Source organism: Leptonychotes weddellii, chromosome 5 (genome assembly GCF_054177405.1).
Source record: "Leptonychotes weddellii isolate Sample4059 chromosome 5, ASM5417740v2, whole genome shotgun sequence".
Lineage (NCBI taxonomy): Eukaryota > Metazoa > Chordata > Mammalia > Carnivora > Phocidae > Leptonychotes > Leptonychotes weddellii.
This window is the reverse complement of record NC_138373.1, coordinates 34003020-34015838: the sequence shown is the minus strand read 5'-3', so window position 1 is coordinate 34015838 and position 12819 is coordinate 34003020. Positions and strand designations below refer to the sequence as shown.

The 12819-nt window shown below is 52.3% G+C and overlaps 1 protein-coding gene across 1 annotated transcript in view; it reads right to left on the bottom strand.

Moving 5' to 3' along the window:
- The window catches only part of LOC115942954 (uncharacterized), a 30160-nt gene that overhangs the window by 13299 nt on the left and 4042 nt on the right, over window positions 1-12819 (bottom strand). The window contains exons 4-7 of the mRNA XM_081818888.1: window positions 11797-11949; window positions 10461-11628; window positions 919-1042; window positions 681-833 (exon numbers count right to left, since the gene is read on the bottom strand). The gene's annotated coding sequence lies outside the window, so the exon portion shown is untranslated. The remainder of the gene's footprint in view (window positions 1-680; window positions 834-918; window positions 1043-10460; window positions 11629-11796; window positions 11950-12819) is intronic.

Genomic DNA, 12819 nt, shown 5'->3' with positions numbered 1-12819 from the left:
CCAGCTCCCTGGTAAACCTCATCCCCCTCCCGCCTCTCAGCTTGCCCCTTCCACAGACAAATCCCATGTGGCAGCCATGCTCTTGCTGGTTTTTCCCAAACACAGCTCTTTGGGATTCATCTGCACAAGCCATTGGAATAGAAGTGAAATGGCAAGCTCGGGAAGCATGGCCCAAAGGAAAGTGTGTACGGCATGGAGGTTGAATGACTGTCGCGGTCTTTGGGCCGGGGCCCAGGAGAGTGACGTGTGCCACGGGCTGTGCCCTTTTCTGCCTGCAAGTGAGTCAGTACTTTCTATCCCCTTTGCAGAGATGGGCTACACAATGGTGTCGGACTCCTTGGACCGCACGTTCCTACTGCTGCCAGGTCACTGCCTGGGAAAGGCCCTCTTCAACTTATACTACAGCTACAGAATGCAGAAGTTGTGCAAAACCAGGAACCTGGACTACTGGGAGTGTAGTCAAATTTGTGAGTACTGCACATGGAAATTTTCCCTTTGACAGGATACAACTCAGTGGGTTTGGGTATGTTCACAAGGTTGTACGAGCATCACCACGATCCAATTCCAGAACATTTCCATCACCCCAAAAAGAAGCATGGTCCATTCACAGTCTTTCCCCCGTTGCCTCTCCCCCAGCCCCTGGCAACCACTAAGCCTGCTCTCTCCATCTGTGGACTTGCCTGTTCTGGTCCTTCGTGTCCGCCTTCTCTCGTTCAGCATCGTGTTTTCATGGATCATCCACGTTGGAGCGGGTGTCATGGCTGAATCATATTCCATCGTCTGGATGGACCACAATTTGTTCATCGGGTAATGGTCGTGCAGGATGTTCCCACCTGTTGGTAGTTATGAATAATGCCGCTGTGAGATTCATGTACAAGTTCTTGTGTGAACGTATTTTCAGTTCTCTCAACTACATACCTAGCAATGAATTTGTGTTTAGCTTTTCGAGGAACCACCAGACTGTTTTCCACAGAGGCTACACCATTTTACATTTTGCCTGTGATGTATGAGGGTTCCAATTTGTCCACATTCTCTCCAACACCTTTAAAAAAATTTTTTTTTGAGAGAAAGAGATAGAGCAAGCAGGGGGAGGGTCAGAGGGAGAGAACCTCAAGCAGACGCCCCGCTGAGCGTGGAGCCCAACACGGGGCTCCATCCCACGATCCCGAGATCACGACCTAAGCCAAAACCCAAAGTCGGATGCTCAACCGCCTGAGCTACCCAGGCGCCCCTAGATTATTCATTTTTTTAAGTTGTGGTAAAATGTATATGAAGTTTACCATTTTAACCATTTTTGAGTATACTAATCAGTCGCATTAAGCACAATCACACTGTTGAACCACCATCTCCAGAACCATTTTCATCTTGCAAAACCAAAACGGTCCCCGTGAGAGCCCAACTCCCCATCCCCCAGCACCACCACCTCCCACGCCGTGTCTGTGAATTCTGCTCCTCTAGGGACCTCACACGAAACCGCCTAAGTCCTTTCTTGTTTCCTTTTGTGGACATTCTGGAGCTACTTTCTTTGTGGTTACCATAGGGATTACATTAACACCCTGAAGTTACCACATTCTAATTGGAATTTATATCAGCCTGACTTCGGTAACATAGAAACTGCTCCCAGGTGGGTCCCCACTCCCCTTCAATGATCGCATATTGTGTATCCAGAAACATAGACCAATAATTGCTTTTCTGCATTAGTTTCTTCAGTCATGGAGAAAACCACAAGTGGAGTTGCAAACCCACCTTTTAACAATACTAGTTTTTATAATCGTCCATGAATTTACCTTTGCCAGAGACCTTTATTATTCCGATCTGTATGTCCCGGGACAGTCCGTTATAGATTAAATGAAACTGGCGAATTAGAAAAAATGCGCAGTGTCATTCCGTTTATATCATAAAAGCTCGTGTCTAGAAAGGGTAGAAAGGTTACACACAAACACTAACAATAGCTTGGGGGAGTGGAGGGGTCCCTCTCACATGTCCCTTTTTCCTGATGAGTGTGTATTTATGGTATAATTTTCAAATACATGTATTTAAAGGGAAAATGTGAAAGCAGATGAGATTACAGAGAGGGGACTAGAGGCTCCCAGGTGTTTCGACAGGACTGGTCAGCTGAAGCTGCAGGTGACTGACAAATGATCAAAGAACCAAACATGTAAATATCTTTCAAACCACTGTCATAGGACAGGGTGAGGTCCTTGACCTCAACACATTAGTTGTACAACGTGGGTCGTAGCAAGAGAAACAAAATACTGTTCGTGTTTACCACCTGCTGGGACGTGGGAACAGCACTGATGACGCTCACGTGTGCTTTCAACCGCATTTGCTACAGGAGGAAAGACTGGGAAGCCAGCCGGAGTTTGGTAACACATTTCTTCCCTGTTAGCAGAGGGATACACCATCCAGGAGAGCGTCTACGCCTGGGAGTCTCTCGGGACGGGGAAGTATCTGACGGCCCTGGTCATCTCGGGGTTTGTGTACCTCATCCTGCTATTCCTCGTTGAAACCAATGTCTTGTGGGAGCTGAAAGCCAGGTTTTCTGACTTCAACAGGAAGCGACAAGTGGTGAGTGGGGTCAGCGTGTAACTCTGGAAGCCCGGGTCAATAGGCTGGCTCCACAGTCCATGGTCGGGAGTGGCCTTGACTGTCAGCATCTGAGGGAGCCTGGAGACCCTCTCATCCACTCCCAGGGCAGAGGGGTGACAGCCCATGCCGGGGGAGGGGGTGGGGGGGAGATCTGGAGGGACAGGGACGCAGAGGACTGGCCTGGCTCCTGTGACCCTGGTCAGCTGAGTAGGAACAAGACCCTGGATTTCCTAAGACCACTCACCTTTCTGGAACACCTCTCCCCACCCCCCCCAGCCAGGAGGAGCCCCGAAGGAGAAGGGTCTGTTCTGTCAGCTCTTCGGAAGATTCGTTTGTTTTGCCTTGATAGCCCCAGGCTTCAGGTCTTTTAATTTTCCTCAAAAGCCAATACCAAGTGACATTTCCAGGTCCGCGGGACCCTGGTTGCCCCTGAGAAAGGGGTGGTGGTGTATGCGTGAGCCCCGCGCGCCCTCGGCCTCCTCCCCCTGCCCTCGCACCAGCAGGGACTCCCACCTCCCACCCTTGCCTCTGGAAAGCAGGTGTCGATGCACGGCGTAGCGTCCGTGCCCGTAGACCAAGATGTGGTGCAGGACGCAAAGGTGGTGGAGACTAACTTGGAAAAGCTGCGTGAGGAGAACCCACTGGTTCTTAGAGAAGTGTCAAAGGTAAAGTGAGACGTGCCTGAAAAAGCAAAGACCACCTTCCAGTGTCCCTTTCATAAGGAAGCAGCCGCCAGGGGGCTCCCGGCGCTGCCTGCTGGCTCTCCAGGCCCCACTCGACTGGGTTGAGCTGCCGTGGAGACGCACAGGCAGGGAGCTTTCCTCTGTGAACGAATCACACCCAAGGCTGTTTGCCCTCAAAGTGCCTGAGGGCAGGAGTTAGGGCCTGAACCCTCTGGCGCCTCTCCGGGGGTCCCGTGTAAGGCAGGAGGGCCAGAGCCACGAACCCCAAGAGGCAGGAAGCCTCGGGGTTGGACACGACTGGCTGACCTCCAGGATCTAGAAGGCAATTTTCCAGGGAGTTCCTGGTTGGGGGTGGGGGGAGGCTCCGACAGCTCAAACCAAGCCTGGTTAGCCGGCTGCAGAGCTCCAGCCAGAATTTTATGGAGAGACCCTTCAAACATCCAGGACCTCTATAACATTTTCCCCCAGTTTGTAAGTTCTTATTCTTTGTTTCCCTAGAGTCACTGGTGGTTTAAACAAACCAACCAACAGACAACTCAGGCAACATCAAGGGAGTTTGTTTGCTTGGAGAACTGAAGGGAAGAGGCTAATCCTGGAGAATGAGGCTCTCCGTTGCAGGGACAGAAGGAGGAGAGCAAACCCCCCTAACCCTGCTGGGAGGGAAAGGAAGCCTGGCCCCTCCTAGCCCCTGGGCCTGATGGCAGCCGGCACCTAACCCAGGATGGTGTGACAGATGCGGGGCGGCTCTGGGCTGCCGGCCCTCGGCCTCCTCACAGCGTGCCTTCTTTCTTGGGCATCTCAGGTCTATGCGGAGAAGGTGCCCCTGCTGGCTGTGAACAAGATCTCCTTCACTGTTCAAGCAGGGGAGTGCTTCGGCCTTCTTGGCATCAACGGAGCCGGGAAAACGTCCATCTTCAAAATGCTGACTGGGGAAGAGCCCATCACCTCTGGGGATGCCTTTGTCAGGGGCCTCAGCATCCGCTCTCACCTGAGGGAGGTAGGGTGTGACCCGGGATGAGGGGGCAGCACTTGGGAAGGGGTAGCTATTGGGAGGAGGGGATGCGGAAACGCATTTGCCGGTGTGACGCAGGCCTGGGGTGCGCTTGGTCTTTGGAAACCCCGCCTATCAGGTTTATACATGACTCCCAGCCCCACGGCCCTACCTTAGACCTCTTCTCTGAACTCCCCACCCATGATCTTTCGTGTCCAGTGCTCACAGCCCTGGACGTCCCTCCCACACCCTCCCAGGTCCTAGGTCCAGTCTCCTGGCCGTTCCCACTGTGCTCAGGCCGAGGTTCCTGGGGACACCCGGCTTGCCTTCCTTGCCCTCGGCAGGGCATCTCATAACACAGACCCACCTCCTGTGAGCTGCGGCCTTCCCCTCTCCTCCGGCTCTTCCCACCCTGACCCTTCTGTCCCAGACGCCCGCGGAGGGTGTTCTTCGCCTGCCCGCTAGGCCGTGGCGCTCATCAGGGCTGCAACACCAGCCTTCTGTCTCTCTCGCTCTACAGGGGCCGCTCCCGCCTGAGCTCAGTGGTTACTCTGTCCCCGTCTTCTGCTCGCTGAGGGCACCTGCGCAGCCTCGTCTGCAGCCCGGCCCCAGTCCCGTGTGTGTGTGTGTTGCACGTGCGTGTGTCCTGTGTGTGTATGCGCGCGCACGTGCCTCCTAGACAGCCTTGCTCAGACGTCTCCCTGTTGACACCCGAGCTTCTCACGAGCTCCTCAAACCCGACCCTTTTCACAGGGTCTCCACCTCAGCTACTGGCACCAATTCGATGAACGCCCAGTAGACGCCAACGCTTGTGCCGGCCCAGTGGCCCTTGACAGCACGGAGCTCTGACGCGGTGCAGGTGAGAGCGACAGGGCAGTGGTGTGGTGTCAGCACCTGGTGGAGCAAGTGAAAGGCTCAGGGAGAGACCAAACCACAGGGCATAATGGAGGGTATACTCTTCACAGCACAAGCCATCTAGTCGCCAAAAGTTTATCAAACCAGCTTCAGTGTCCATGACGGAGATCGCATTCAGAAAGAAAGCAGAAGAACCCACGCAAGCCTGTTCCAGAATCTTTAGCCCCTTCGTGTTTGGTGCCCACAGCTGGGGTGAACAGCCGTAGCCAACATAAGCCTCTCACGGCCGCGAGACACTTATGACTCATTTTAACTCTTTTACTATCGTACAAATTACGGGGGAGGCTTCTGGTAATGGCAAATTGTGTGACTCTGACCCCCTTCCTGGCAAGAACTATAACAACAGGACCAAATTTTAAAAACATCTCCAGAGAGCCTCCTGAGAAGATAGTGAAGACTTATGAGGCAGGAGGTAGGACAGGGAGAGGACCAGGGAGGCAACCATGTCCAGCCAGGGTGGCTGGGAGCCCAGGGTTGCTCCTCATGCTGAAGTGACAGGTGCTGAGGTGAGTGCCTCCTTTTTTAGAGTGAGGAATCCGAAGGGCTGCGCCCTGGGTGCAGGAATGAGCCACATGTAGACAAGCTCATCCAAGGACACAAAAGGACCAGGACTCATGTCAGTCCCTGAAACGGGGCTGACAAGACCCTAAGCCACCAATGCTCCCAGGCACCTGGTGGGAGCCAATGTCAACCTCTAGGGGAAAACGATACCGTCCTTGACTACAAACAATTTTGCAAATGCAATGCTTGGTACACAATAAAATTAACCAGATATATGTGCATAAAAGAAAAAGCCCTCCTTCAAAAGAAGTAAGAATGAAGCCTGGAGAGTCAAAAGGGCAGAAGTTATCCAAGAGAAGGTAAGAACATTGGGCAGACCTTCGAGATCGCCCTGAGGGGTCCCTGTCCTGGCACTCGCACCCCCTGAGCAGGCCCTCCTATGCTGGACCAGGGTTGGTCCGGGTGGCAGCAAAATTTGCAAGAGATGGTATGTCACGTCTGAGGCTGGGTTACAGAAGACACTACAGCTTCTGCGTGGGGTACACCCTTTCCCGCATATCCCTCACGGTGGGGGAAGCTAACTGCACATCCTGATGGTGCTCACACAGCCCGTGGAGGGGCCCACGTGGTGCGAAGCAGCGCGGGAGTCCTGAGACCTGCCCACAGCTACGTGAGCGAGCTCGGAAGCAGATCCTCCAGGCTTCCAGGGACGCAGGCTTGGCGGGGAGGCCAAGGGCCACCTCATGATGGAGCCTGCCCAGGACCGCCCAGCCAAGCTGTCCCCAGATCCATGAGCTGAGCCTCAGAAGCCATGAAATCATGAACAAACCACGGCTAAGTTTTGAAGTAACTCGTTATGTGACAATATATGACAAGCTGATACAAAGGATCCAGTGAAAAGGTTTCACAGACACACAACTGAGGTCCCGAAAGGAAAGGATGCAAATAGGACGCAAAGTGGAATTTGAAAAATTAATGTCTATGACTTGTCCAAAATTTATGAAAGACATCGAATTACAAATAAACAAATCCCTATCAGCCCTAAGCAGGAGAGATTACTAGAAATAAATCCCTAGGAACATTATAATAAAACTGCTGGAGGGCGCCTGGGTGGCTCAGTCGGTTAAGCGTCTGCCTTCGGCTCAGGTCATGGTCCCAGGGTCCTGGGATCGAGCCCGCATCGGGCTCCCTGCTCTGTGGGAAGCCTGCTTCTCCCTCTCCTCCCCACTTGTGCTCTCTCACTATCTCTGTCTCTCTCTCTCAAATAAATAAAATCTAAAAAAAAAAAAAACTGCTGGAAAATAAACACAGGAAGAAAATCTTGCAGGGACCCACTTTCAGAAGAGCAACAATCAGACTGGCAGGTGACATCTTAACAGAAATGACAGTGCCCAGAAGACAACAGGACGACATCCCAGAAATGACGGAGGCGCTAACAACCAGCCTACGATAATACACTCAGTAAAGTCACGCTGTAAAATGAAGGTATGAAAAGAAGATATTTTCAGGGCACCTGGGTGGCTCAGTCGGTTAACCGTCTGCCTTCGGCTCAGGTCATGATCCTGGAGTCCCAGGATCAAGTCCCACATCAGGCTCCCTGCTCAGTGGGGATTCTGCTTCTCCCTCTGACCCTCCCCCGTCTCATGCTCCCTCTCTCTCTCAAATAAATAAAATCTTAAAAAAAAAAAGAAGACATTTTCACATAAACACTGACAGAACTGATCACCAGCACACGTGTGCCAAAAAAATAAAAAATCACAGAGCCATCTTTAGGCAGAGGGAAAATGATCCCTGAAGGAAGTTCAAAGACACAGAAAAGATTGAAAAGTGATTTAAAAAAAAAAAAAGAGAAATGTATGAGTTTTGATTAAACGAAGCTATAAGAATAATAACGTCTTCTGAAGTTCAAAATACGTACACAGTGACGGTAGAGGACGGTGATGGCTGCAGGGGGGACAATAAGCCAGTACAGGGGACAGGAGGAAAACAAGAACAATCACATGACCAGGGACAAGCAGGCACACGCAGGGGGAGCCCAGAGCACACGGGACACGCAGCCCTGAAGAAGCTGGTGCTCGGAAATCCCGATACATCAGTGAGTTCATTCAGCAGAAACGGACTAAAGATCCCAGTGGAAAGACTGTCAGGGAGATACTCATCAGCTGAAACATCCAGTTAGCACACGGCCTGGCGAGTCTGCTCACCAGTGTGTGCCCAAGAGAAGTGAAAACCTACGTCCACACAGCAGCTTGTACAGGGACGTTCACAGCAACGGGATTCACAACTCCGGTGTCGGTCAGCGGATGAGTGGATATGCAAAACATGGTCTGTCCATACAATGGAGTACCATTCAGCCACATAAAGGAAGGAAGCACGGACGCCTGCTGCAACACTTGATGCTCAGTGACAGAAGCCACTTACGGAAGGCCATGTATCAGGGGCGCCTGGCTGGCTCAGTGGGAGGGGCATGTGCTCCTGATCTTGGGGTCGGGAATTCAAGCCCCATGTTGGGTGTAGACGTTACTTAAATAAGTTTCTTAAAAAGATTTTATTTATTTATTTGAGAGAGAGAGAAAAAGAGAGAGCGTGAACAGGGGGAGGGGCAGAGGGAGAGGGAGAAGCAGATTCCCCACTGAGCATGGAGCCTGATGTGGGACTCGATCCCACAACCCTGAGATGACGACCTGAGCCGAAACCAAGGGTCAGATGCTCAACTGAGTCACCCAGGCACCCCTTTTAAATTTTTAAAAAAATTTATTTAAGGTATGCCTGGGTGGCTCAGTTGATGAAGCGTCTGCCTTCGGCTCAGGTCATGATCTCAGGGTCCTGGGATCAAGCCCCACATCGGGCCCCCTGCTCAGCAGGGAGTCTGCTTGGGATTCTCTCCCTCTGCCCCACTTGCTCTTGCTCTCCTGCTCTCTCTCTCTAAAATAAATAAATCTTTAAAAACAAAATTTTTAAAAGGCCATATATTATATGATTTGCCTTATGTCAAATGTCAGACCGAGCAAATATACAGACAGTAAGTAGATTAGTGGTGTCAGGGGCTGAGGGTATTAGAAGCAATGGGGAGTGAGTGCTAATGGATATGGGGTTTCTTTGGGGGAGATGAAATGTTCTAAATCATCAATTTGTGATGATAAATGCACCCCTCTGAATATGCTAAAAACCACGGAATTGTACACATTCAATGGGTGAATGTGGTGAACGGGTGAATTCCATGGTATGTGAATTGTGTGTCTCAATAAAGCTGCTATAAAAGGCAAGGAACAGGGGCACCTAAGTGGCTCAGTTAAGCATCCAACTCTTGGTTTTGGCTCCAGTCATGATCTCAACGTTGAGGGATCAAGCTCCACATCAGGCTGTGCACTCAGCACCAAGTCAGCTTGGGATTCTCTCCCTCCCCCAACTCGTGCACACATTCTCTCTTTTTCGATCTCAAATAAATAAAATTTTTTTTAAAAGGGGGGGTGAGAAACAAAGAAACAAATGAAGAAAGGAAGGGAGAGGAGAAGGGGCAGCAGCTGGTCCTCGGCAAATCCCAAGCCTGGTCTTTTTTTTTTTTTTTTTTTAAAGATTTTATTTATTTGACAGAGAGAGTCACAGTGAGAGAGGGAACACAAGCAGAGGCAGTGGGAGAGGGAGAAGCAGGCTCTCCGCTGAGCAGGGAGCCCGATGCGGAGCTCGATCCCAGGACCCTGGGATCATGACCTGAGCTGAAGGCAGACGCTTAACGACTGAGCCACCCAGGTGCCCCTCCAAGCCTGGTCTTACTGTCACCAGCCCTCCAGCCCACAGACCTTCCTGAAGCTCATGCAGAAGGAAGAACGAACGTGTTCCATAAACTCAGGTGACTAGAAATGTTACATCTCTTTGTGTTAATTAAAATCAAATGACATCTGCCAGGAAATCGGATTTCAGTCTCCACACAACCCTTCTGCACATCACCTCCTGGCACAGTGTGACCTCGCCGTTAGAAATGTGGGTTTTAAGTCTGGTTAAGCCTGCCTCTCCATCCCTCCACTTTCTCCTGGAAATCTTGCATGGATTCATCTCGTCAGCAAACTCCTTGCTCTCCCCGCCATGTGAGCCGGCTGCTCACCGCCCTTTAGATGGACAAGTCCTTTCAAGCATTCTTAATATATCTAAGATATATTTTTACCAGGATGCGCTGGTGTTCTAAGCCACGGCTGTGACACGTGTTTCCATGAGCCCCACTCACTGCCTCAGAATTATGTGGCTCCACTGAGGGGTTGTCCTTGGCCCACGGCACCACCGAGTGCTGAACAGGGCTCTGTGGCCGCCCCAGCCAAGCCCCGGTGTACTGTGGGCTCATGTGTGCAAGAACATCACATTCCTTCATTTTCTTTAAATCACGTTACGTTTTCAAGCCTTCTACCCTAAAACTGTTTCAAGAGATAGAAAATCTGTATAGACCCAAACCAGAGGTGAACTGAAATAAAGGTCAAGATCTGTGCCTTCTTGGGACACCTGGATGGCTCGGTTGATTAAGCATCTGCCTTTGGCTCAGGTTGTGATCTCAGGGTCCTGGGATAGAGCCCCACGTCGGGCTCTCTGCTCAGGGGGGAACCCGCTTCTCCCTCTCCCTCTGTTCCTCCTCTCCCCTTTTCGCAAACAAAATCTTTAAAAATTAAAAAAAAAAAAACAAAAAACAAAAAACAAAAGCAACCCTCCATCCTGCTCATGACTCTAAAACAATTTTCAGCAAACTAGAAATAGGAATAAAATCAGGTTAAAATCACCCGATGAAGGTGACCTACCAGAAACCTTCGTATCTTGTAGTGAGATGCTTGACGCATCTTGGTTCAAGTCTGTTTTTCCTGCGGGCACGTTGCTCCTGGTGGCAGGTGTCTTCAGGGGAAGCCCCACCCTCCGCTGTGTGATGTTCCGGGTGCGTTCTCCCCTCGTTCACTCCATCCAGGTGGTTTTCCTGTCTGCGCCATCAGAGCAGGGTGCCCCACCCCTGCCAGGGGCACCCAGAGCAGCCCTTCGCTTCAGTGGGGAGACGGGTGGGAAGAAGAGCATTGGTTATTTCTCAAGAATGGCATTCTACCACTTTCATCATCTACTCCAGGGAAGCCCCTGACCAGGGGCACAAACCAGGGCAGTTCACTGTAAGTTTATAAAGGCAAAAACTTGAAAATAATTCACGTGTGCCTGGGTTTTTTATAAGCAGCTAAATAAAATCTAGAAGCCTTTCCCGAACGATTAAGTAGCAGTTAAACTGAATCGGAGTAGACCTGTATTTTTCGACTGAGAAAAATCTTTAAGATACAATGTTGAGGGGTGCCCGGGTGGCTCAGTTGGGTTGGCTCGGTTGGGCAGGTAGGTGCTGGGCACTGAGGCTTCACGCCAGACAGGCAGAAGGGCCCTGCGTGTGCCCGCGCACAGACAGCGGCAGCGAGCGCTACATCCGGGCTCCCTAACGCCACTGTCGTCCCACCCCCTCCCTCCCCCCACGTGGCACACGTCCGTCCACATGGCGAACACACAAGGCAGAGCAGGAGCCTGGGCGGGGGCCGTGCCAGGGCCAGGGGTCCAGGCCTGGACGCGGCTGGCGGCTTTCCTTCCGATGTGCCTCCCTCTTGGGCTGCATTCCAACCCCAGGTGCGGCAGTGGGTAGGCTACTGCCCCCAGTTTGACGCCCTGTTCAACCACATGACGGGCCGGGAGACGCTGGTGGTGTACGCCCAGATCCAGGGCATCCCCGAGAGCCACATCGGCGCCTGTGTGGAGCAGATTCTTGACAGCTTACCCACGTATGCGTACGCGGACAAGCTGGTGAAGACTTACAGGTGAGACTTTCCACCTTCACCGATGAGAGGTGCCCTGGCATTCCTCAGTGCAGGCCGCGGCCATCAGCTCTGGGTTTGGGGTCACTGCGCAGTCCACGTGTCACTGTGCGGATTTGCAGGAGGTGGCCCCCTCCTGTGGACGAACGAGTCCGTGGCCTGTGCTGCCCAGAGGCACTGCTTCCGCTCGACCCCGGGCAGGTAGGGGGCTAAGGACAAGCAGGTAGCATCACAGGTGTTATTGTCCTGCGCGTCGCAAAGGGCCTTGGATTTTTGGTAGGCTCGCGTTTCAAGCACACGTTACCTTATCTCGCTGCGTCTGGGGCATCTGAACTGCTGATGTCTGGCTGAGAGGCTGGGGGTCTTCCTCTGTCCTCTGCGCCACTGATAGGAAGGGCCAGTCTCGTTAGCTTACACAGCAGGGCCAGTCCCAGGACTCCCTGGCAGTATCCCACTCCTAGGACCAGGAAGTCAGAGATGCCCAGGCAGCAGGCGATTGCTAACCTTGGCTCTTCCCTCCCTGTTGGCTTTGGTTTCAGGCAGGTTTTTGTACTTCCTCGCATCTTTTCAAGATTAAATAAGTTAACACTTGCAAAGTTTAGAACAGCCCCACACACACTGTAAATGCTATGTGTTCATTCAAGAAAAGCTAGCTAAAATGGCCCTCTGTCCTTACACCCCCAACACCATAGAGACCCTCAAAGACGACTCAGGGACCACGTTCCCATCCTGGACTGACCCCTGTGTCTGGGGCCATGATCTATACACTGAGTGGACAGTCAAGTCACAATGCAACCTCATAGGAGGGTGGTGGGCATGTTACTAGAGCCCCGCTGAGGAGCTGTGGGACACTTCCTCAACAGAGAACAGAAAGCCTGTTTGTGTGTGTGTGTGTGTGTGTGTGTGTGTGTGTGTGTGTGTAGGGGGGCTGGGCTATTGCTGATTATTGATTGCCTTTCACCCCAACCTTCCCCCCCCCTGCTCCCAGCGGTGGCAACAAGTGGAAGCTGAGCACAGGCATCGCCCTGCTTGGAGAGCCTTCGGTCATCTTCCTGGACGAGCCATCCACTGGCATGGACCCCGTGGCCCGGCGCCTGCTCTGGGACACTGTGGCACGGGCCCGAGAGTCGGGCAAGGCCATCGTCATCACCTCCCACAGGTAGAGCCGGGGTCTCGGGGGGTCAGTGGAAGAGCCGGGACGAGGGCTGGCCGGGTGGGGCCGGGTGGACAGAAGACCTGTCAGCAGCTGGTTCAGAGTCTGTGAGGAAAGTCGCCAGCTAGCCATGTGGGCCACCCTCTGAACATGGGAATCAGGAACAGTGTGATC